Genomic DNA, 24911 nt, shown 5'->3' with positions numbered 1-24911 from the left:
AGGTGCAAGTTTTTGTGCATCTCCATGCCCTTGCATAAAACACAGTTACACATTTTTTTATATAGATATTTTTCAGTTGTAGACAGGAATAATAAGTATTTGCGAGTGTTTGAAATGAATGGGTTCATTATGAATTGAGTGGCACTACATTTCAAAAGCAAAATTGGATTGAAATGCAAGAACTGTAGTACGGAATTAGTGTTGGTTCTGGATCGTAGAATGGAATTGTGTGTGTGTGATTGGATTTTTAACGTAGCTTGAATAATTTTTCAGTCATATTGCTACGATGTCTGCAGTGTGGCAGTTTATAGTGATGTATAGCACTTGGGGCATCATGCTGCAAACATGTAGTATGATGTTGCACCCAGTCACATTATCCTGACACCAGGCCGATCAGTCCTAACACTAACCTCTTAATGCTGAGCGTCTAGCGAGGTAGCTGTTAATACCATTTTTGTAAGTCTTTGGTATGACTTGGCTGGGGTTTGAACCCATGACCTCCCGCTTCTGAGGCGGACGCTCTAACCACTAGGACACCGGAGTGGTCAGAATGGAATTGTAACAATTACAATGGAAGCAATTTGTATTATGCTTGTTGGGGCATTCCTCACTGATGGCTGTCAGTGACATCATCATGGGAATGTGTAACAGCCACATTTTGTAAGAACAAGGTGTAGTTGGTGAACAATACAGACACTTTTCTGCCATTTCCACTGGCATCATCTCATATGATGTTATTTAAAAAAACTTCCTACAACATACTCACAACATATAAAACCTATATGCAAATCTGATGAAAGCTGCTTGTGTTTCTGAAACACATATTCCATACTGGTGGCAAGAATGTCCAAATCTACATTACAAAAATGAAAACATTACCATCCATCTAGGAGTTGCAAATGTATGAAATCCTCTTGTTGGGTAGTTTTACTAACAGGCTTTACAGCAGGGCCTTCCATTAGATTTAAATGTGGCAGGTAAGTTGACAAAGTAGGGTGGGGGGTTGGGGGGACCTACCCCAATGGGGATAATTCATTTTTTTTTTAAAGTAGCATGGTGTAAAGTAAAAGTAGATGGGCTGATAAGGAATCCACTGAATTTACAGACTAAAGGTTCAGACATTTGTTTTTAAGAGAAAAATGAAAGAAGGAAACAATACAACAGATATTTTAATATGACTTTAATGTTTATTTTCTAGATTTAATTAAGATTATGAATCAGAATCAGTCTCCAACTCCACTGTAAAGTTTATCTATTACTTCTTCTGCTCAGGCACCTGCAAATTAAAACAAAATTGTAATGCTTAAATAAAGTCATATCATCTCAGCACTAGTTACATATGCAGAAGTCATGTTAATCAGCATTATAAAAATGTATGAAATTTTCTTCACTGCACTTGTGCTTCCCTTACTATCATTAAGCCATGATACAAGATAACTTTGCACTTACTTGTCATTTCTGGCAAGTGGATGGTGCAATCAATTTGCACAAAGATGAATTTATTTCATCCAAATATTTCATGTGAATAAAAATTCCAAATGGAGGCACTTGTCCGATCAGACAAGATATATGCATATTGTAGTTAGCTGGACTCTAGCTCTGATAGTCCTGGGCAATAGGATAAGCTGATTTTGTTATCAGTTTAGAAATGCATCCGCTTTGCAAATACTATGCTTTAAAAGACGAAACTGAATCCAATATTGATGAAATAAGAGTCATTTGGATTACCTTGTTTTTTATCATTCTGCGTTGGTTGGGTGCATATTTGAGGGTCTCTGATATGGTCTCTTCCATTCCATTTGCCTTTGCTTTGCCATTAGTTTTCAAGCAGGCTTCTGCATGAGTAATACAATGTTTTAAAATAAGTTTCACAACAAAGGATGCATTGCATTTTTCTAAATGCCAGCAATAATCAATGGAATATTTTTAAAACATGTACTTTGAAATGTGTCTCAAGTTACTTTATCAATTCATTTAAAAATCTCTGGCAAGTCACATGAAAAACACAATTTAAATCAAGCCATACTTACTTATCAAAGACTTTCTCATTCACATCCTTTACCTCACACAATAAATATCAGCAACACCAACATTAAATTCACACAATCAGTACAAAACCTAGGTGTTACTCTGGACAGTACTCTCACATTGCACCAACATGTCATGAACATATGCAAGGCTGCGTATCTTGAGCTGAGACGCATCAGCTCCATTCTCAGATATCTTTCAGTTGATGCCACTAAAACACTTGTGTGTTCATTACTGCTTTCAAGACTGGACTATGGTAACTCAATTCTGTCTGGTTCATCTTAATATCTACTGCAGAGACTTCAAAAAGTTCAAAACATAGCTGCTTGGATCATACTTAGAGTACCACAATCAGAGCACACCTCCCCGCTGCTCTGTACCCAACACTGGCTATCCATTCGATCCAGAATCAAACACAACATTAGTTCTCTGTGCTACGTTTCACTGACAGACTCTAGTCCAACATACCTATCCGACCTCACCTATGTGTACACACAAGCAAGATACTTACACTCCTCTTCCAACAATCATATACTCATTATTCTCACTATGAAAACAAAGTCACATGGACAGCATTCTTTTGCATACCAGGGCCCAGCAACATGGAATGAATTGCCCACTGAACTTAGACACAAAGACGCAGTGATCCCATTCAAGAGTGCTCTCAAAACTACTTATTCTGACTACAAAAACAAACTTAATGACTTAATAATGTTAACTACCTTAAATATTCTCAGCATGTTTTTTATGTTTTCTAATTTCATGGTGTTTGTTTTTGTAATTATATCATTGTGTATGTTTTTATGTTGTCTAATGTTGCAAAGCGCTTAGAGCTTCTAAAGATTAGGCGCTATACAAAGTCCTCATTATTATTATTATTATATTTAGCTTGGATGAATATTTTTTAAATCAGTGGCCATAACTAAAAAATGGGATTTTGTTTTATGATCATAAAAGTATGTTGGACACCATCCATGATGTACAATGCTGTCTGACATTTCTATGCACCTAAGGTTTCCATCTCAAATATTAAAGCAAAATGCATACCGAATTTGACAGATTGATGAAAATAAAAAAAAGCAATGCTTACCATTTGAAAAGAGGCAATTGTCACTAGAATATTCTATTCAAAATGATATTAATTTTGGACACAGGGGATACCACCCCCATGTTTTCCTGACTCGTGATATGTCGGCCTATTCTGTGCACAGCTTTAAAAGATGTAATGTTTATCCATCGAGCTATAGAAATGAAATACATTTACTGTAGACTGTTTCTGTCAGCAGTTACGTTGAGTAATTAGGTCAGGTTTATAGCTAGTTTACAAAATTCAATGTAGAATGCCAATAAATGACAAGATGTATTTTTGCAAACTAAAGTGATCTTGAAAAAAGATTAGTAAAGTTTAACATTTTATAAAAAATAAGCTATTATGTGGAAAAGAAACAACAATGAAATAGGATGCAATGTGTTTACGTCTAGTTTTGGAAGGTACCGTCTCTAAGGTACCGTCATAATTGTACCGTAGTTTAATGGGTGGAAAGGCCATTGAAAGGTAAGGGCAGTGCGGAGACCATCGAGTATGTTCCAGAATAGCTGAATCTTTGTAGATACATAGATCCATTCGTAACTTCAGTCCGCAAGCGAAACACTGTACTTCGTATCCCAATCCTGACTCGGGTCCGAAGTAGACAAATCCTGTTCTAGCTAAAACATACGAAGAAGGTAATCCTTCCCTATCCGTAGGCCATTTTTGAAACATGTCCAATCGACGGGCACAATCACAATAGTCAGGTAAGAAGACTGGAAAATGGTAGGGTTTGAACTTGGAGTTCTCACTGGATTTCTCACTCGATTTCTTGCTGCGGCGAAGTCATCCTTCTGGTGGGTGGCTATCCTCTTACAACCAATGTTTTATACCGACATGTCCATACGGCAAAGTAAAGTGGGTGGGAAGCCGCACTCGCTTCTGCTACACGATTTGATAGACTTTTTCCAAGGGTCGACTGACGATGTGGTGTGTGGGTAAACGTACAATCTTGTTGGGTTGATAGGTGGTCACTATCTCTAGACTGCAAGGCTTCTTTCAATATGCCAAAGTTGACCACTCAACTGGTACGATAATTCAGAGTAAGTCCTTTCACTTTACACTTCGTGTGCACTTCTCCTTGTTTGGCCCAGTATTCGTAGCCGTAATTTTTGGGACCACCACTAACGAAACTTAGAATCTTGTCATCGGGGTGCTTGTCTGTCCAGGCTCCTAAACGGTCTCCTTCGATGTCAGGGTGCTGTTGACTCGGGTGATCGATATAAATGCAACTGTCCATGTCAAAGTACAAGACACGTTCCCCTAACAGTTCTAAAGCTTCGTACAATTTTAAGCGAGCATGAGCTGTCATGTAAGCTGCAATGATGACATTTCCAAAGGGGTCATCTTCTACAAAGTTCAGATCTTCTTCGTAATTCACCAAGATCAAATCCTCACGAACGACGTCCACGTGTTTCATGAATTTGGCTTTGTCGTGAATCATCTGAAAGTAGCGGGAAGGTTCGGTCAAATACTCCGTCTTGGGTAAACACGGTCATTGTGCCATTTTACCCCACAAGCAATTTAACATCACTTTGGCAAACGATCGCCTGCCTTCGTTTTTCTCAATGTGATCTGAAGTAATGCCTTCTTGTGCCCAGAATTTCTCTCTGAATGTCTTTTGGTCTTCGGGAGTGTGACACCAGGACAGATAGCCACTGGCTTCTTGCTCAGTTTCAAAAAGGCATCCACGTAGTCTGCGAAAATGCCTTTCTGCGTGGGGTCACCCTTGTGGAATTATTGTGTCTTGGGAAAGTGGCAAATTTCGTACACTTCTAACAGTTGGTATCCCATGTTCAGAGCTTTGCACAATTCTACGCTGACCCATGTCCCCGTCAAGGCCCGTTCTTCCTGGGTGTGATGACAAGGTTGATCTTGGTTGCACGTTTCAGCACAAGTACGGCACAAAGGAAACATAAGTTTGCCTTGGCAATGGCGAGGTAAGACGGGATGGTATAGGTTCGTGGGAGGCAAAACTTTGCACTTGATCAAGCCTTCGTATTGTCGAATGTTTTTTAGGTCGATGTGTTCGGTGAACAATTGTGGGTGCCCTGCAGGAAAGCAACAATATTTGCACACGTAGGGATACAGTGAACACACGTCCAAGTATATGATTTCTTCTCCTTTCTCTTCGTCAGCTTGGTACAGCAAACAGGTGGCATTGGTCCTTCCTCCGTACAAACTATCCCTCGGGTTCAGCGGGTCCATGAACTGGTAACTTTCCATGAGGCGTTTAAACTCGGGATCGGTGTTCAAACGGTGATTGTATTTGTGTTCCCACATTTCCACCATTTGGTATCCTTCCTGTTCTAACTTTAGGCGTGGCTGACAAATGGCCTGGTACAAGTCTTCCATGGTTCGTTGTAAGAACTGATTTTTAGTGCCGCGGTCAGGGTAACAGACGGGACATCCGTGAAATAAGCAACCGTTAAACTCGTACATGATCTTGGGGTTTTCTAAGTCCCAGCCATTGACCGAATGCATTCCGATGATCTTTCGCCCTGTCCGTTGCGGGCATGCTGAATCCATTTGTCTTCCTTGTCGCACAAGTAATGCAACCAGCATGGGGCTTTGACCGAGTATTGACGTTTGACATAGTTGGTCGTTTGAGGACTGATGACAGCCACAGTGTTTTCAAGCATGAATCATTGTCGGTAGACTAAGGAACACGCTTTGGCAATGGTGCAAGCCTCTTTTAAATGATCAACCCCTCCGTGTTCCATGAACAGTTCTCGAAATTTTCCACAGCATCGCCGTAAAATGTCCATGTCGGAACGACGATACTTTAGCATTTCTTCCTGAAAGTCGAAAGGGTCGGAGGCGTGAGCCTGGTACCAAGCGTAGAAAGTTTCTCGTTCGGTACGCATGTTGTCAGGGTCGTAATAGTGAGCCTGAGGCAAATGGGGTAGAACGGCGTGTTGATTGGCTTCTGTATTGAAAAAGTGTGGAAAGTACCCTTTAGCCATTTCTGTCATTCCAAACATTTTAGGCATTTGACTCAAAGGCATGGCTAAGTAGCTCATCGAATCTTTAAACTGCACTTGTCCCACTTGCATGAAAATGATTTTGGCTCTGTTCAAAGTGATTTTAGGACGCTCGATGCCACGTTCTGTATAACATCTCAAAAGAAACTGTCCATCATATCCGGAGAAATTGTGAGCCATCACCGTGGCATGACAATGACAATCTCCATAATAATGTTCGATGTCCTCTTGGCTCCACGTCTTGTCGATGGGGTCTAAGACCCATTGTGTGAAATCGGCTAGTGTGTTCGGTCCTTGAAAGATTTTTTCACGCCCTCCAGGAATCTTACTGCAGTGAGGGCAATAACTCAAGATAGGTTCTTGAATCACTTCTCGCACGCTCGATGAGCCACGCAGAAATTAGGAATGTGAATACTGATCTCTTGCATGCATTCGAAATCGAAAAAGATGAAATTGCCTTTCTTCTTCTTGTGACCATCCTCTTTCTCTGGTTGGGATTGGTATTTTTGTATGTAGCATTGGTGTTCCAAGTCCACAATGCAGTGACAAATGTGACATTTTTTCTTTCCTGAACATACGTGTGCCTTGGTACTGTTGATACATAGACCTTGTCCACACATTGGGCACAATCTCAGGAGTTGACAAGCACATTTCTTCTGTGAACCTTGCATCTTCAGATGTTGTTGGTAACAGGCAGGGCTGACAAATGTGCGCAGACAAGCAGGACAATGCACTGGTTCTTGCCCTTCGCTCAGACAGGGTTGAGAGGCCAAACATCCTGAGCATTTCGATCCACAATGTTTGTGTTGCTCTCGATTATTATAACCATCATAAGTCACATTTCTCACAGTAATATTTGTATCCCAGGAATCCAGTGATAGTGGTAATGGTATCGAAATGGTCATCGTGATGATAGAGGTGAATGTATTTTCCATCCTTAAAGTCTTTCCCTCGAAACAACAGAGACCCGCGCACTTCTTGAGGGTGCACTTTCAAGGTGTATCGTGGAGCTAGGGCATCTTGCAATTTTTGCATCTCAGGAATGCCACAGGATGTGTCTTTGGACAGGCATGCTTGTTGTAACAGAAGTTCTGCTTCATTTCGTTGTTTGGCTCGGTTCGATTTTCGAATGTTCTCCCAGGCTCTTTTCCATTCTACCGTGTCGTTCTTGTCGGCATAGGTTCATCCCACCACGATGGCTTGGGCTAAACACATGTGGTCTTGAAAATTGTTAATTTGGACAAGACTTGTTTTGGTAATGCGAAGGTTGTTGACCAATAAGGTCTTTCTGCATTGTCCGGTCCCTTGAGGAGGAGAGACGTGGGTCATGTCCAGTGTGGCTTTTCCATCGGTGATGTCAAACTGGTCATTAGATTGTTGCACGTGTTGAATCTTGTCCATGACTTTGGAAGTGGTCAATTCTGCAGGGCTGCTAAACTCGATCCAAACGGGATTTCAAGCCGTCATGTTGTATGGAAAGTCTCAAGCGATCATCTTCTTTGGGTTGACATTGTCGCTTGAGTGTGGTGAGCAAAGAATCCCACATGTCGGTGATGAACCCTTTTGCTTTCTCTAACAGTACTTCAGACTTGAAATCTTTAAACTTCACTGTGTATTTGTAAGCCGTAGTTCTAAATTTTCTAGAGGGACGCTTTTCCGTCTCTCGAATGTCATAGTACTTTTCAGGGTTGACTAAGGGTGGTAAACTTTGTTTAGAGGGTTTGGATTCTGGTTCACTCATGTCCTCTTCAAAATCACTGGCATGAATTTGTGCCAAGACTTCAGCCCTAGTACGAGGCGATAGATCACGTTTCTGCCTCTTACTTTCTTCTTCTTTCTTCTCAAATGAATTGGATCATTTCATCTCGATAGCAAAAAGTCAAATGACTAAAGTTTAAACACCATGGATTAATTTATAGTCATAGCAGACCAGCGTATATAAAGGGTATGTGTCTTGTCCTTTCACTATTCATTTCACTCTCAAACTGAGCACAACAATGGAAGAGACTACCAAGATTGAACGTTTCATCAGAGCTTTGCGAGGGGTCATTAGAAAATTCTCTTCAGACCAGCCGAGGGACTACTCTCCTTCCTTTCAAGATAAAAGTCAAGATACTTGCTATATCTGTCAGAAGAAAGGGCATTGGTCTTCAGAGTGTCCAGACCGTCAAAAAAGAAAAAAAAGGGGTTAGAAGAGACAAAAGTCAAGATACCTGTTATTATTGTCAAGAAAAAGGACATTGGTCACCAGACTGCCCAAAAAAGAAACAAGAGGAGTCAGAAGAAGAGAGGGATTCTTCAGAGGAAGAGGAAGAAGAAGAGGAAGAAAACAGACAGGTGAAGAAAAAGAAACAGGAGAAGAAAAGAAGGGAAGAAAGTGAGGAGGAAGAGGAGGAAAAGACTATGACGGTGAAGAAATTAAAAAAACAGAGTGAACAATGAGACAGAATAAGTCTATGAACTTTTTAAAGTGCTCTGTTGTGAATTGTGAATTGTAAATATTTATAAAAGAATAATTAATTATAAAAGGTAAGTGTCTTTGGGTTTTGATTTTAAAATAAGAACCTACACTCACGCACACTCGTACACAGACAGGTACTATTGGGTAAAATGTTTTTTTTTAGTTATTGGCAATTGAAAGCCTATCTCTTTTCGAGAGATGTGGATGGCCCTGAAAAGGGCCTTTTTTGGTGTAAGGGGTGAGTTTAAACAATCAACTTTAACTGTCTTAAGCCTTTGCCATGGCCAAGGCCTACTTCTGGACTGCGTACTGTTGATGATGATTTCGTTGAAATCACTAAGGATGGTGCAGTAGGCGTAGTCACAGGGTTGGAGTGTTTAGCTTGGGAAGGTCGTATTCTCTTCGGCTGTAATAAAGAAGTCTGATACATCTGTTTCAGACTTCTTAACTAAAATGTCTAACAGTACCGTGACCGTTTGATTTTGACACCCTTGTTTCTTTGCTGCTGCGTCTTCTTCTTCTTGTTTTTTTCTTACCTCTTCTTCTTGCTGCTGTTGCTGTAGGAGAAAAGCTTGTTCCGCTTCCTTTTGCTGTTGTATAAATTTCTCCAATTCTTCTTTCTGTCTCTGTCTAAAATTTTCCATGTGCGGTAATGAAGGAGAAGGTGACGAAGGTTCAGGAACAAATTCTTGCAAGGTAAAAAAATCCACAAAATCCCAATTCACCTCTTCTGAAAGTAAGTCTGGGTTCCCTTGGGTAGTCTCCACCATCAGTGCACCCAAACTGATCGTTTTCTGAGTTTCCGTCATGTTGAAAAACTGTCGCTTAGATTGACTACGCACAGGCGCTAGCGAATCTATATAGACTATGTGACGTCACAGACTGCTCTCTTCGGATTGGACGTGGGCTGACTGAATTTTGTAACGCGTGTTTGGATTGGTCAACAAACTCAATCCGTTTCAATCCTTCCTCCCCCTATAAATAAGTACAGTTCACTGCATCCCTTCACCTGTTACTCAGCACCCCAACATGTGGACCGATGTACAATCTTCAACGCTTGTGTCTTCGATGATGTTCCGGACGGACATATCAATGTATGTCCGATCCAACTGGACAGTTATCCACAGGACAGACACCAGCCTGTGGATGCGAAGAATCTTATGTGGAGCATCAAGGATGCCTCAAAAGAGTCTTAATCTATGGTCCTGCAGTCAGGCACAGCCTAAGGTCAAGAAGAAGATGTCACAGATGCCCTTTATGTTAAGGGTATATTAACATAAAACCAAAGGCCCTTTTCAGGGCCATTCCTATCTCTCGAAAAGATCTTGACTTTCAATTGCCTACCCCTTTTTTTATTTTTTTGTTTAAAAAAATAATAAAAAAATAGAGACCCCTCCCTGTTTCAATTTTCGCCTGTTCCATTTTCATAGACCCATCAGGTCGGGACCTTATTAAAATAGGGTCCCGACCCTGTTCCATTTCCCCTAGTCCCAAGACAGTCCCACGATTTATTCCCCATGTTCAATTTCCCTTGTCCCTAGAGTGAATAGTTTTTTTTCTTTCTCCCATGTTAAATTCCCCTTGTCCCTAGAATGGATACTTTTTTTTCTTTCTCCCATGTTAAATTACATAGTCCCCAGAGTGGATATACCCTTTTTAACATGGAAGTTCCCTAGTCCCTAGACCGTCCCTATTCACTACTACCATTGTCATTACCAGCCTGAAACCAAATTTAATGCCATTTGTATAAATTCATTTCAAATAAATATTATGATATAGTTGAAGTGTAAAGTCAAGCAAGTATTCTGTTTGCAGATTTTACATTTTAGATATTATAGTAAAGTCATATTTTCTCTTGTTTAGTAAACTTTATTGCAACTGGTTCCAAAATAGTAAATCTTATTTAATGTTCATTCACCAGAATAGGTATTAATACAATCCCGAATTAACTGTATGGTACTAAAATATACCCTGATCTTGTGTGAGATTGTAATATACAGAACTATACCTCAAGACAACAATAATATATTGAATTTATATTGTATCAAGACTGTCATGGTTATGAACTCCAACTTTATTCAGGTTTTTTCATAATAAATGATCATCTTGTGCTATGGTTGAAAAGAAATCAAAGTTCAGTTTAACTCCATTCTCTCCACATTTGTAAGTTGTTAAGAGGCATACTCATCCTCAGTGTTATAGTAAAATGTAATCTTATTTGGATCAATCTTGGTGGTGTAATATATGAATGGAGAAAGAATATTATCATCCAGATTAAAATATGTTTTATTCAGACTCTACTAAAATTTTTAGTTGGATATGGGTTACGGAGCCTGATGTGTACGAACAAAGCAATGTGTACCATGACCTTTTTAATTTAACATTTTAAACTCCTGCAGAAGAAAGAGATTTTTTAGATCCATTAATCTGTATTAACAAAAACATTTCTTCAGTATGATTTTCAATTACTTAGTATTGACAAAACTCATATTTTAAAGTTGTTGTTTTTTTGTGTTTGGTTTGGCCTTTTATGGTAAACCAACACAAGTAAGTTATTTAGTGCCAAGGCACTTTAAGTATAGTGCCTTGCCCAAGGACACACCATGGTAGCTAACCCAGGTTGGTCTGATGGTAGAATTTGAACCTACCTTATTTCACAGGTCCAGAAAGCTAACCACTGAGCCACTACAGCTCCCCATCTTATAGTGGAATGCTGGTATACTTTATGATCAAGAAGGATGGGTTGGGGTATGCATGTTGCATCTGAAAAAAGTGATGGAATTTTTGTTTACATAATATTTTAGTCATACAATATGAATCATTTTCTATAGATTTAAGATGTATCAGATCAAGTTAAGAAAAATCATATATTCTGTTTCCTGGGAATGTACTAAAATTCACTGTTATTGTTTGATTTTTTGGTAGTAAGCTTACTTGGTATTTTTTTCTTTTTAACTTGAATACCTAATTTGTTAACATCCTATTCTAAATCTTCAGAGTTCTGTCTATTAAGTGACAACTGTTGATACATGTAGGGAAGTTTTTGTTTATATCTTTTGATTTTTGTGATTCTGGAAGTTGCAGTATTTGTTGTTGTATTATAACCATTTCAGTAATTTAATGAATGCAGAGTATACTGCTCTATAAATGAAATTTAAGTGAAAATAATGTAAAAGTATGTTTCACTGCAAATATAAATTGTTTAAAATAATATATCATTTATCATATGACTATTCAATTGTGGTAACTAGTATTCCATCCAATATCTATATATTAAAATATGTCTTTTCATACAGCTGGTGATCATTTAGATACAAGTCCAATTGAACATAATCAAATTATCAATGCAGGTGTTTTTATTAGTAGTAGTATTGCAAGTATAAGTGTTAGTATTAAGATTTCATATACAGGTATGATAAGTGTATCATAATGTTTAAATGATGCTCCTTGTTACAACATAAAATATGTTCACTGAAACAAATGGTTCACTGGTAAATTGGCAGCAAAGGTCTTCACTGAATTATGTTGCATAAACTATTTTACAATAAAACATATATGATGCATCTCAATTATGATGAATGTGAGGAGGAGGATTAATAATAATGCAATTTAAGTTATCTTCATAACATAAGTTCTAGCAGATGTGTAATTTTTATGTGGTTCATCATCAGTTTGAAACTGGTCTGTGATTTCTGGATCTGGACATACCTGGTCCCCTGCTGTTGTGCTGCTATGGTCTTTACAGTTCATTAGGATATCAGTTACACTTGGTTTACATTTAGAACCCCATGGGATGGAATGCCCAGTTTGAAACTGAGAGAATGGTTAATTATCCATAATATAACTCCTGCAGTTATTATTAGGTTTGATATCAAGGTCTTTCTTTAAAAGCTTTTCAACTCAGGTTCTGTTCTACCATACAGATAAATAAAGTCAAATTCAAGGCTTTCAGATTTGTCCAGTTTGTTTCATGTGTTGCGGCAGACAGACTGTATATTGCCACTGTACCATATAAATATCAGTGCTTAGTCTGCTCTCAGTTGCTGTGGTTTGATTAGTTACAAGTGTCATCACATGTGACTAATTATTGACCAATGTAATGAAACTTGTATAATTAGAAGGCTGTATTTAAAAACTCTAAAGATCTTAAAAAGAAAATTGGATCGGGGTAAGTAAAACCTTTTACTTTGACCATTTGGCTAGAAAATAATTTTCAATAAGTTTAAATTGGATAATAGTAATATAATAATTAATTACACAAATCAGAATAAAAGCTATTTGCATATCCCCTTACAGCTGTTGCTTTTTCATAGTACTAAATAGAATAAAGTATAGTTAAGACAGATAGCTTTAAGCTAGAATTAAACTCAAATAAATTGCAAGAAATCAAAACAAACCCAGGATTAAAACTAAAGAAATATCCCGTCATATATACCTTACATCAAATAAAGAAACTCAAGATGGATAACAACAAAATTAATGTCACATCATCAAATAGTTATCTCAGCTGCCTGGTCAACCTAAAGGCAGATAAACTAAGGCAAACTTACTCCGAAGCAGTCTCATCCCCCCTAAGAGAAAAACGACAGATACAGTTCTTAACGCCAATTTTCAACTCGACCCCAACTGACTCGATGAGTAGACTCTACCTGTCACCAAGCGTAAACGAGAATGTGGACAATCTACCGAGTAACCGCAAAACTACATCCGACATGAGTACCCAAACTGAGGAACAATACTCAACAAGCACAAAAACAACCCAGACCACGCTGGTTAAAAACACTAGCAGCCAGGGGACTCAAACTGAGAACCTACTAGATGAAACAGAACGCCCTCACCCTACCACAAATAAAGCAGTCACACACGACTCAACAAAAGGTAAGAATAATAGGAAAACCAAATCCCAAATACCAGTTAGAAAGAATAAGGAACACACTAACTGTCAGAATACAAGACCCAGCAAGCCGGTTATGGACAACGAAACAAAGTCAGCTAAAGAGACAAACACCAGGGGAAAAAAGACCAGTCTGCAAAATATCCAAAACAAGAAACACCCCGCTGAACTGACTCTCTTCGTCAAGGGAGTAAATTCCAAAATAACGAAGTTAGCCTTTAAAACCATAGCATGGCAATTGAACAAACATCACCAAGGAGAATTCACGCTTAAAAGCACTAGAGACGACTTGCTGATAATCAAATGCACCACTGAACAACAGATTGCCAAATATATGGAAATTGAAAGAATAGACCAAATAAATGTTCAGGTCACTAGACACAACAGAACAAAACAACACATAGACCCAAACCCCCCAAAAACACACAACAAAGGAGTCATATATGTATCAACTCAAAATAAAACCAATGAAATAGTAGACTACATAAGGAGTAAAGGACAGGAAGTAGAGAAAGCAATCCGCCTAAAAACAAGAAGGGGAAAGGATAGCACTGCAGTGGTACTCTTTTTTAAGGGCGCCACCCCAGAAACTATCAAAATAGCCGAAAAACTCGAGGCTAAAAAAATTTTTGCTTTCAAAAACAAACCACGGTTCTGTGGCAACTGCAAAAATTGGGGGCATTACTCTAAGAGTTGCGGAAACCTATTCCGGTGCAATCAATGTGGTCTTCACCACCCAGACCGGAAAACATGTAGCGCCACCAATCAGCACTGCGCTAACTGTAGTGGTAACCACAAACCAAACCACGCAGAATGCCCCAGGGCTCTTAGAGAAGCCCTAATAGTCGAATATATGATCTCCCATGGGGTAAACTATAAGCAGGCCAAAACAAAAATCAGGATACCAAAAACAAAATAAATAGGTAGCACCCTCACTGGTAGGAAACACGCATAAAACGAAAACAACAGTAAATTAAACAAACTATTAAGACTTTTTGCACTAGAGATGGATTCCAGAGCAGAAATCAAAATATGGCAATGGAATGCACGCGGCCTTAGGGCCCACGCTGACCAACTAAATAACAAAATACTTGAACAGGAAAGAAAACCAGATGTTATATGCATACAAGAAACCCACCTAAATGATACCTCACGTATCCCAAACATCATAGGCTACAACACCAAATACCTAAAGCATCGATCCCCCACAGCAAGAGGAGGGGGGTTAGCAACCTTTGTTAGAGATGGAATTACATCAGAAATGCATAAATTAACAGATAGTAGACCGCCCAATGACTTCGAAATACAGATAGTCAAAATAACCGCTCAAACTAAGCAGGTACTAATCGTTAACCTCTATGAAACAAATGAGCAGCGCAATTTAAGTGCAGACGAAACAATCAAAATGATTAAAGACTGTGGAGAATGGGTGGTAATATGCGGGGACTTCAATGCGCACAATGAACTATGGGGGAGTCAAAAGACGGACATTAAAGGAAAAATTGTAGAAAAATGGGCACAAAAATGCAACTTAGTTTTTCTAAACAACGGAATGCACACCCGGATAGATGACAGAACAGGCCACACATCAGCAATAGACCTATCTCTATGCACACCAAGATTAACAGGCATTTCTGATTGGCAAGTTGATGAAAGCGACCCTATGGGAAGTGACCATTACCTTATAAATATAGAAATACAAATTAGAATACCTCAAAATAAAGCGTCCTTCACACCAAGATGGAAATACGAACAGGCCAACTGGATTAGGTTCAAACAGATAGGTGACTCAATCGACCCAGAAACCATATATCACCGGGACATTGACACCTTTAATGACAAATTAATAGAAACCATTAACACAATGGCCCAAGAAACAATTCCTAAAACTAAAGGAGTAGCACCCAAACCCACGGTGCCCTGGTGGAATAATGAATGTAAAATAGCAATTAAAGAGAAAAAAAGAGCTCTAAACAAATTCAAAAGAACTAAAAATAATAGGGACTTTAACTACTACAAGGAAAAGGAAAAAACTGCCAAACAAACTATTATGATAGCTAAACAAAACTCATGGAGAGAATTCTGCTCAAAACTAGATATTAACACAAAATCGAAGGAGGTGTGGCAAAGAATTAAAAAAATGAGAGGCAAAACTAAATCAATAACCCCCAACATACCTGGACAAAACAACAAACATAAGGCAGAATTATTCGCAAACTATTTCGCCAACATGTGTAGCAATACCAACTTAGAGGATAAGTTTAAAAATCATAAAAGGCAATTTGAGGAAAGCAACTCTGACAACATAAAGGAAGCAGGAAATAATGACGGCCCACTAAACCTTCCGTTTACAGAAGCCGAATGGAGAAAGGCCCTCGCCGGCAAAAAGACCACATCCCCCGGGGAGGATACTTTGGGGTATGAAATGTACAAGAACCTACCCAAAAAACTTGTCACAATTGCACTTAACCTCATTAATAAAATATGGGAAACCGGTACCATACCTATAAGATGGAAAAAGGCAGTAGTGGTCCCGATTCTTAAGCCTGGAAAACCCTCAAGCGATATAAAATCATACAGGCCCATATCACTAACAGACAATATATGTAACATAATGGAAACTATGGTAAACAACAGGCTGAAATACCATTTAGAAAGCAAAGGACTACTAGCTAATACACAGAGCGGGTTTCGCAACTACCGAAGCACAATAGACCAACTCATGAGACTAGAAACCGCTGTCAAATTAGCATCTAGAGAAAAATTTTAAAAATCCAGATATGTTACAGCCATCTTCTTAGACATGGAAAAAGCATATGATCTAATGTGGACTAAGGGACTGATAAGTAAACTTAAACCATACGGAATAACTGGCAATATATACAAATTTATTGCTAACTTCCTAACCGATAGAAAGATACAAGTCAGACTAGGACAAGACTACTCCGAACGATACAAACTGGAAAATGGCACGCCACAATGAAGCGTAATCAGCCCAACTTTATTTAATATAATGATAAACGACCTGGAAACAGCGGTAAAACCCAACCACCTTGACTTATCCCAATTCGCCGATGACAGCGCCGTATGGAAAACTGGCAACCCAGCCAGCAGAGAAACGACCAAGCACTTACAAAAAGGACTAAACGATATAGGAAATTGGACAGATAAATGGGGATTTAAATTGTCACCTCTAAAAACAGTAGGCATAGTTTTCAATCCGGGAGGTGGCCACCCCCCACCCACTCCAAACTTAACCCTAAAGGGGGTACCCATCAAATTCGAAAAACAAGCGACACTCCTAGGTATGGTATTCGACCACGAACTCACGTGGGCAGCTCATATCCAAGAACTCGTAACGAAGTGCAAACGAGACATCAACCTCCACAGAAACCTCAGAGGGGTGAATTGGGGGGTTGATCAAAAAACACTCGTTACCCTATATAGAGCACTTATAAGAGCAAAATTGGACTACGGTTGCCAGGTATATGGAGCGGCGAACGCCACGTTACTAAAGAAACTAGACACAGTCCAATCAAAAGCGCTAAGGGTATGCACCGGCGTCCTAAATGGTACCCCCACACAAGATATCTTAATAATAGTAGGAGAACCCCCGCTAGACCTAAGGCGGAAGGAATTGATGCTGCGATACTCGACTCGAATATCAATACACCAACCCAACCACCTCACGCTACAAGCCCTCTTAGCATGCGACAAACCATTCGATACAAAAGGAAAAAATAAAAAAATACCTAGTGGGAAAATAATTATAGAATTAAAAAGGAAATTTCAAATCGCAAATATCAACCCAGAAAAAATAAGGTACTACCCAGACCCCCCGTGGACCTGTCCCACACCACAAATAGATCTTAGCTTACGTAAACTAGGACAAAAACAAAATGACCCGATAGGACTAAGAGCATCAATACTAACGTACATTGACAACAAATACGAGACATACACGCAAATCTTCGCAGATGGATCAAAAACCAAAAATCCAAATAAAACTGCAGCAGGGATAGTGATCCCAAAATTAGATGTCGCCGTTGGAAAAAGACTCCCAGACCAATGCGCTATATACACGGTAGAATTCATGGCAATACTAATGGCATTAACATACGTCAAAACATACCCCACAACTAAGGCAGTCATTCTAAGCGACTCTTACAGTGTACTACAATCGTTAGCAACAGACCAATCCAAGAGCAGACCTAATATGATTAATCATGCAAGATCGCTACTTAAAGAGATTGAAAAAAACAACAAACACGTTGAATTCGTATGGATACCCTCTCACATCCATAATCCCAGGCAATGACAAAGCAGATGCAGAAGCAAAAAACGCCACAAACGAACCAAAAGCCCAAAATATAGCATACAGCGTCACTGAAATCAATAACATGGGGCAAGATCAATGACATGTGGCAAGAGCTATGGGAAAAATCGGATGCAAACAGTCTAATACACACGATGATGAAAAAAGTAAGTAGAAAAGTCGAAAGTCCGACCTTCAAAAATCCATACGATATAACAATAATAAATAGAATAAGAACAGGTAAAACACTATTGGCAGGATGCGCAGGGAAACACATAAAAAGGGGACCAACCGAAAACTGCCCCTACTGCCCAACTCCAGAAACAATCGCACACTTAATAAATATATGCCCCAAATACAACCAGGAAAGGGCCGAACTAAAATCTCAACAGGAACAAATAGGAGAACGGTGGACATACCCGGAGTTACTTGTGGCAAAAAACAATAACATAGGAATGACCTATAATAACATCATGACATTCATTAACAAAATAGGCAAAAGGGGACAAATCTAAACCGAATGAAGGGTTGGGTATAAAGAGAGACCATGTAAAGAAATTAAAACCAATAAACCTAAAAGATCGAACCAAAAAAGAAAAAAACCAATCAAAATATTACAAATCACTGTTTGGGAATTGTGACGGCCGGCTCGGGCTAGTGGGTTCACAGACTGACACCGCCGCTCATAACCCGAACAATAAAAACCAGATAAGGACGAATATTACAAAATCACTGTTTTGGAATTATAATGGCATGCTAGGCCCCGTAGGTTCAAAAAAAAAAAAAAAAAAAAAAAAAAAAGGAAAAAAAAAAAAAAACAAAAAACAAAAAAAAAATATTAAAAAGTAAATCAAAGACCAGTCAAAATATTACAAATCACTGTTTGGGAATTGTGACGGCCGGCTCGGTATCGTGGGTTCACAGACTGGCACAGCCGATCATAACCCGAACAATAAAAACCAGATAAGGACAAAATATTACAAAATCACTGTTTCGGAATTATAACGGCATGCTAGGTCCCGTAGGATCAAAAAAAAATAAAAAAAAATATAAAAAAATAAAAATAAAAAAAATATACATTAAAATAAATCACAAATAGCTAAGCTAAACAAAAGTAACAGGTAAATAGCCAAGTGGTCAAAGCGAAGGGAAACAAAGGCAATCAAACCACCTCCCTCGAAGAAAACATCTCACGGCGAACATGGCAGTATCAAAAGGACAAGAAGGCCAAAATAGAAACGGACACGGGATAAGGCAGAAAGAGCTGAAATAAAGAAGAGCAGGAAAAGGCACAGGATGAAGTTAAACGTCCTAAGGCAGTAAAAGAAGAAAGAACAGGACACTTGCAGACCTTGGGGAATGAAGGCAGAAACAATGAAAAGAGTATGCCTCAAATAAACAAACCACCCCCACCCCCCAGTATGAAAAGAATTGCCTTCCCGAAATCAAACAAAAGAAATAAGGCCACCACCCCCCACATCTACTTATAAGTGTGAATGAGAAAGTGAGCGTGAATGTGTGTTGTCGGGATATGTGGGAAAAGCAGAAAAACGAACAAAAATGTCTATAGCCATCACACAAATATAGCATACACACTCCCTACCCACCTTTTTTTTTTCTTTTCTTTTCTTTTTTTTTTTCTTTTTTTACAAACAAATTTTACCACATAGGGCTTTCATTCTGACCCACGAAAGCCCTCTTTTGACCAACAACTTACTGGCCCTGAAACACACTGATTGGTTTAAAGCCACACGTACGAAATACTTAACCAAATTGAGATCTCCAAAACAAAATAAAGGGCTACTAAAAGCCTACTAGATGTGAAAAAATTTTCGGAAAATTCAAGTACGCAAAGTACACAAAATTTAATAGACCTTACAAAAGATAGGAAAATTCACAACTCAGGAATATCTGAAGCGTATGTGACAATCACATGTTTGGCAAGATAGTACAGGAATAGCCCAATAAATATAGGGAACTGGGCATTGATTGCAACGAAAATTTCATAATACTGCTGCTGGTGTGCTTCGGTTACTGCCTGAAATGAGAGAGGAAGGAGATGCAGGATGCAGAAACAGACCACCAACAGAGTACAACGATGGAGAAGGTTGCAGCGATGAGAGCCTGGGCGGGACCTTTTGGGGCACCTGGGCTTCGGCTTGCTTGCTTGGGGGCATTGTATAAGTTAATCGCTAAATTCAAAAAGTACACAAGCGTGTACAAACTAAACAGTCACACATACCGAAAGGTGCACGTGACTTTAATCCAATGAATGAATGAAATGTGTGCTAGAGGGTAGGGTTAGCAGTTATACTCCCAATTATGTTTGTGATGAGCAAAAGCAGCTGCACAAATTTGAGCTTTTAGTTTGGTTCTGGTAGGGTCAAAGGATGCAGGTACATTTTACATTCATTTTTTACTAGAAATAGCTATTTTCAATATTTTTCTGTGACAAGGCAACTAAAAGAATCAGTATGTGCCTTATGCATGAATAAAGTTCACTAGTACTATAACAAATTAGCATACTTTTCATCACCCCTCTACCATCAAGATTTTTTTATATTTACCTCTGTAGCAGACACAAATAAAAGTCGGCAGCTCATTTGCAGACTAAGTTACGCATATGATCTCCAATGCTCATCTAACTGTGACAGGCAGTCACCAACAAGCCAACCTATTTCCATGCCTAACTCAAAGTAAATCTGAACCACATTATAGATTTAGCTTATGTGTAAATTTATAAATGCTAGGCTTGTGATAATTAGGTTCATGCCTTCTACCTTAAAAATTAGAGGGATGTCAAAATATGAAACTATCCAGTGAGACCTATGATGTTAATTTTAATCCCTATGGGATTTGTGACATAAAAAACCCAAATGCTTTATGTATTAAAAGGTAACTAATGGGGGCAGGATCTGCAGTGAATCAATGGTTAGTATGCTAGACTCCTGATAAAAATGTTTGTGTTAAAATCCTGTTATCAAGTCAACCAGGTTACCTACTGCAATGTACCCTTGCCTTACTCCAATTCCCTCAGTACTCAGTAAACAACTAGTGTTGCTGTACATAACAAAACCAGTCCATATTGATTTTACATATTTTACTAAATCCTGACAAAAATAATTCTCTAAATAAAGAATGATTAATATGTGATGGTCTCACATGTAATCAAACTCTTCCAAGCTTTTAATGATATGAACCGATTTATCAATGTTTATCAAATTTGCATGAAAAACTATTTCTTATTTGTCATCAAATATGTTCAATGTTTTGATCATATAAGCATTTCTGCTACATTAGATCAAAATAATCTTTTTGTCAGAAATAGAGCCCTTATAGTATTTGCAAGGTCAACCAATCAGATGCAGAATTTGAGTTTAATATGAATGAATATTTTTTTTACAAAATTGCTCTTTTGCTATATCTTGATGAGATAAATCTATTCACCAAGTCTGATGAAATTAATGAGAAATAGTTTTAAGAGCAGTAGCAAGAATGGCTAGTGAGATGTAGAACCACCACATTATATGCATAGATTTTGCTTATAGCCTCAGACATACAAGCAAATAATTAAACAAGTCAGATCTAAATTGGATCATAAACACTGTTGTGCAAATCATAAGAAACTCTGCCAATCAGATGCAAGGTCACTTCACTACCATACCTTTATCACACTCATAATAAGCATCATTGTGAAACTTGACTCTATAAGCCCAATGGCCAAGCATGATCAAACTTGAATCAGCAGTAGTGGTTATAACCTCATGTATTTGTATGCATCTTCACTTCTTCAATCTAGATCTCATTTATATAAGCATGTATTCTACGTTTAGTAAAAACTGCTCTACATGTATAAATATTGCATGCGGTGGTAACATACTCAGATGAAAGATCACCTTATTATTATTAATGGTTAACACTCATCAAACTTCAAGGACAACTTAATGATTTTAGCCTATATTGTGGAAGTATGGCTTTTAGGCTGGTTAAAAAACTCAACTAATCTTATACATGATCACATGTATATACTTGGATTTTGCTCATTATTAGATTTATCCAAGATGTTGATTTAAGCCCAAAACCAAGTTTTATATAAACAAATTGATCAGAACTATGGACTCCAAAGTAGCTAATTTCTTACTGTTGAAAGACAGAAGGGGATGTGAAATAAATAACACACTCTGGACCATTACATAAACCCACTTAGCCTTTTGACCAGTTGAGATAAAATATCAACAATAATGTTAAATAAGATTGATAAATTATGTTTTCTCACATTACCTCTAGCCCTTTTCAACATGGATGGTATTTTTCTTCCACATATGTCAGCTCTTAATTAGTGGCCCTTTCCCATCATGAATGTTGTAGGTGAAACTGTCAGAATTAGGCTTTTTAATTTATATCTGTAGAAGAAAAAAACTATTGGTCTGCATATATCAATGTCACCATTTCTGTATTAGATTAAAATACCATATGTGTGTGTGTGTGTGTGTGTGTTAATTTTAGAATTTAAGCAAACTTGTCTCCATGTGTTTATTTTAAAACTGATGATGATAACACATAACAGGTTCAATGGATAAAATGTTATTTCTTACTTCTTACAACTGCTCATTATATCTGAATTTACATTCAATGTTTGTTTTAATTAACATATTTGGGATATTGGGCAAATTATTTATTTTGTAGTTTATCATTATATCATTTACCAGTCTTTTATCATTCAAATATGTAATATAGTACCATTATACTGACTTCATATTCTATATGATATCCCAGCAATACATATTAAGCAGATAAGTGCAAATAAAAATGTTCAGAATGTAAAATTTACTCCAAGCTCAAAGAAGATCAGCAAAAGATAATATCCAACAAATTACCAAACAAAAAGCGAAGTTAACGCAGTTACCTTTATTATGACGTCTCCAACACCAACGGTACTGTACAGCTACGTCTTCTGAGTTTTACCGTCATCTTGTCTTTCAAACCAGAATTAATTTCTTGAGCTCTTACAAAATGAAGAAACTTTTAAATACTATAATTTAAGCAGCTTCTTTACATGCCATCAGATAAATTATGGCACAGTGTTATGTCTGTCAGCAAAACGCAACTTCACATTTGGACGGCGCGCTGTGTGGGCATCGCCGACACAGCAACTGACATGAATTCTCTATTAGCAGACAATGATTCGGAATAAATCCTTCGCAAATCTAACATTCTCGATTTTTCATAGTTCCACTTTTCATTGTTGCATCTGTTTGATTGTACAATTGCTAATGATGTTCAATGAATCAACTTCAATTCATCTGCTGTCTGAAATCCCGGTTCAGTTGGTATTTTCTTCCGCGCATGATGCCGTGTAAATAAAAGATACGGTCGACATTCAAAGTGGTTTAGGTTAATTTATTATTTTTCTTTATTAAGGTCATTTGCAGAAAGTGTTTCGCTAGGGTGAGAAAAAAAATATAACAAAAAGAAAACTTTCTTTTCCAACGCTAATACTGTATATATTTCAATTTGTGATTGATGCTATAAATAAAAAAAAATGATAATAAAGCATTTTAGCCCGTGGCTTCGGCACGGCACTCGTTTTTGTGGGTTTTTTAAAATGTTGTTAGTGTTGTTTTGGGGTTGTTTTTTGTGTGTGTACCACACTATAAAACATACCAGGTATTAGGCCTAACGTAGGAAAAGAAATTATCCTCTATTTATTACTATTCTTACTGTCAAATGACGCAAAAGTGATCAAATTGCTATTAAGATTTTGTTTTGTATAACACTTACCGCTCGTTTTTCTCGAGATAAAGCAGCCACTTCAAAATGATTATAAAATCTGTGACAGATGAAAAACGTGGTTTAAATAATTCGTAATCGCCTGCCTTAAAATACTGTAGGAATTTGCTAATGTATTTCATGGCCCTCGTTTGAATAGATACCAACGATCATGTATATCGACCAAATTTTGTATATTCCTGCCCACAATCATGTAATTTGTATTAAACCGTATATTACACGAGCGCTCTGTGGCAAACTCGGGGGGGGGGGGGGGTCTCTATTATACCCAGAGGCGTAGCTATGATATTTTGCGCCCGGGGACGAACTATAAAATTGGCGCCCCAGCCCCCTCCCCGTTTAATCACATTTTTGAATATTACCCTTGTTTACTTATTATAATGTAACGTTGTAAGCCTCATTTTGGCGCCCCTGTACCTTGGCGCCCGGGGACATATGTACTCCCCTTCCCCCCCCCCCCCCCCCCCGCTACGCCTCTGATTATACCTGCTGTATCAGTTGAGAAATATATTGAACAGATCAGGCCCCAATACTCTCGCTCTGAAAAACATTAAAATAATTATATGCAGAATATCGGTAGGTCTCCCTCTTGCCGAAAATGTCAGCACCATATATATTTTGCAAGTAATGTAATGGGTATAATAACACACACACACACACACACACTTTTTGGGGAGTGGGGGGGGGGGGGCAACGGACAGATGCCCCCATTTCCCAAAAAAAATAAAAAGTATTTTATATTTGTGTATTTCCCCCTCAGATGTGTTCTACGTTTTATTAAAACAAAATTTTATATAAAAAATTTAGTTTTTAGAATTTTTGATGGGGTATTTATGTTTCCATAGTGTTATCTAAAGGGTTGTTCGTCCGAGTCTGGTTTCCCTCACCTTGCTCGAAGTTCATTCCCTTGAAATGTTTTGTAACCTTTGCTATATGTCGCCTAGGTCTCAGTGTTTGCTATATGTAATGGTGTTATATTGTGTGTATGCTATATTTTCTTTATGTTTGAGACAGCAAGTATAGATCAAATATCTTTCCCAGTTGTATTTCTTCCTTTATGATGTTATATTGTATCTTTTAATTTGTTTTATGGTTTTCTAATTTTGACGATGGAATGGTGTACTATTTAGACTTTGTTTAAAAAAAATAATTTCCTATTTTATTATTCGAGTGATAATATGTGTCGTTCCTCATAATAGTCTTTAAAGATGTTGATAGGTAGGTTACGCTCGATCCAAGGTTCACGCTTCTTTATTCTCTATGTGTTTTTCCTGGGTCGCGTTAGGCCTCCTTTATTTAGTTTATCTGATTATGCTTTATTGAAAGATCCAAACGTATTTATGAGACCACAT

General features: G+C 38.0%; 1 long non-coding RNA gene across 1 annotated transcript; it reads right to left on the bottom strand.

Moving 5' to 3' along the window:
• Nucleotides 1-1165: 1165 nt before the first annotated feature.
• On the bottom strand, nt 1166-23700 carry LOC149799351 (uncharacterized). The gene is made up of 5 exons (XR_016420896.1): nt 22676-23700; nt 22051-22172; nt 11209-11323; nt 1729-1835; nt 1166-1276 (listed from the first exon to the last, which is right to left on the bottom strand). It is a non-coding gene; the product is annotated as an uncharacterized LOC149799351 (long non-coding RNA).
• Between the last annotated feature and the right edge of the window lie 1211 nt (nt 23701-24911).

Source organism: Sinohyriopsis cumingii, chromosome 5, assembly GCF_028554795.1.
Source record: "Sinohyriopsis cumingii isolate HCF-2022 chromosome 5, ASM2855479v2, whole genome shotgun sequence".
NCBI lineage: Eukaryota > Metazoa > Mollusca > Bivalvia > Unionida > Unionidae > Sinohyriopsis > Sinohyriopsis cumingii.
The sequence above is the reverse complement of the archived record's forward strand: the minus strand, read 5'-3'. Positions and strand labels throughout refer to the sequence as shown.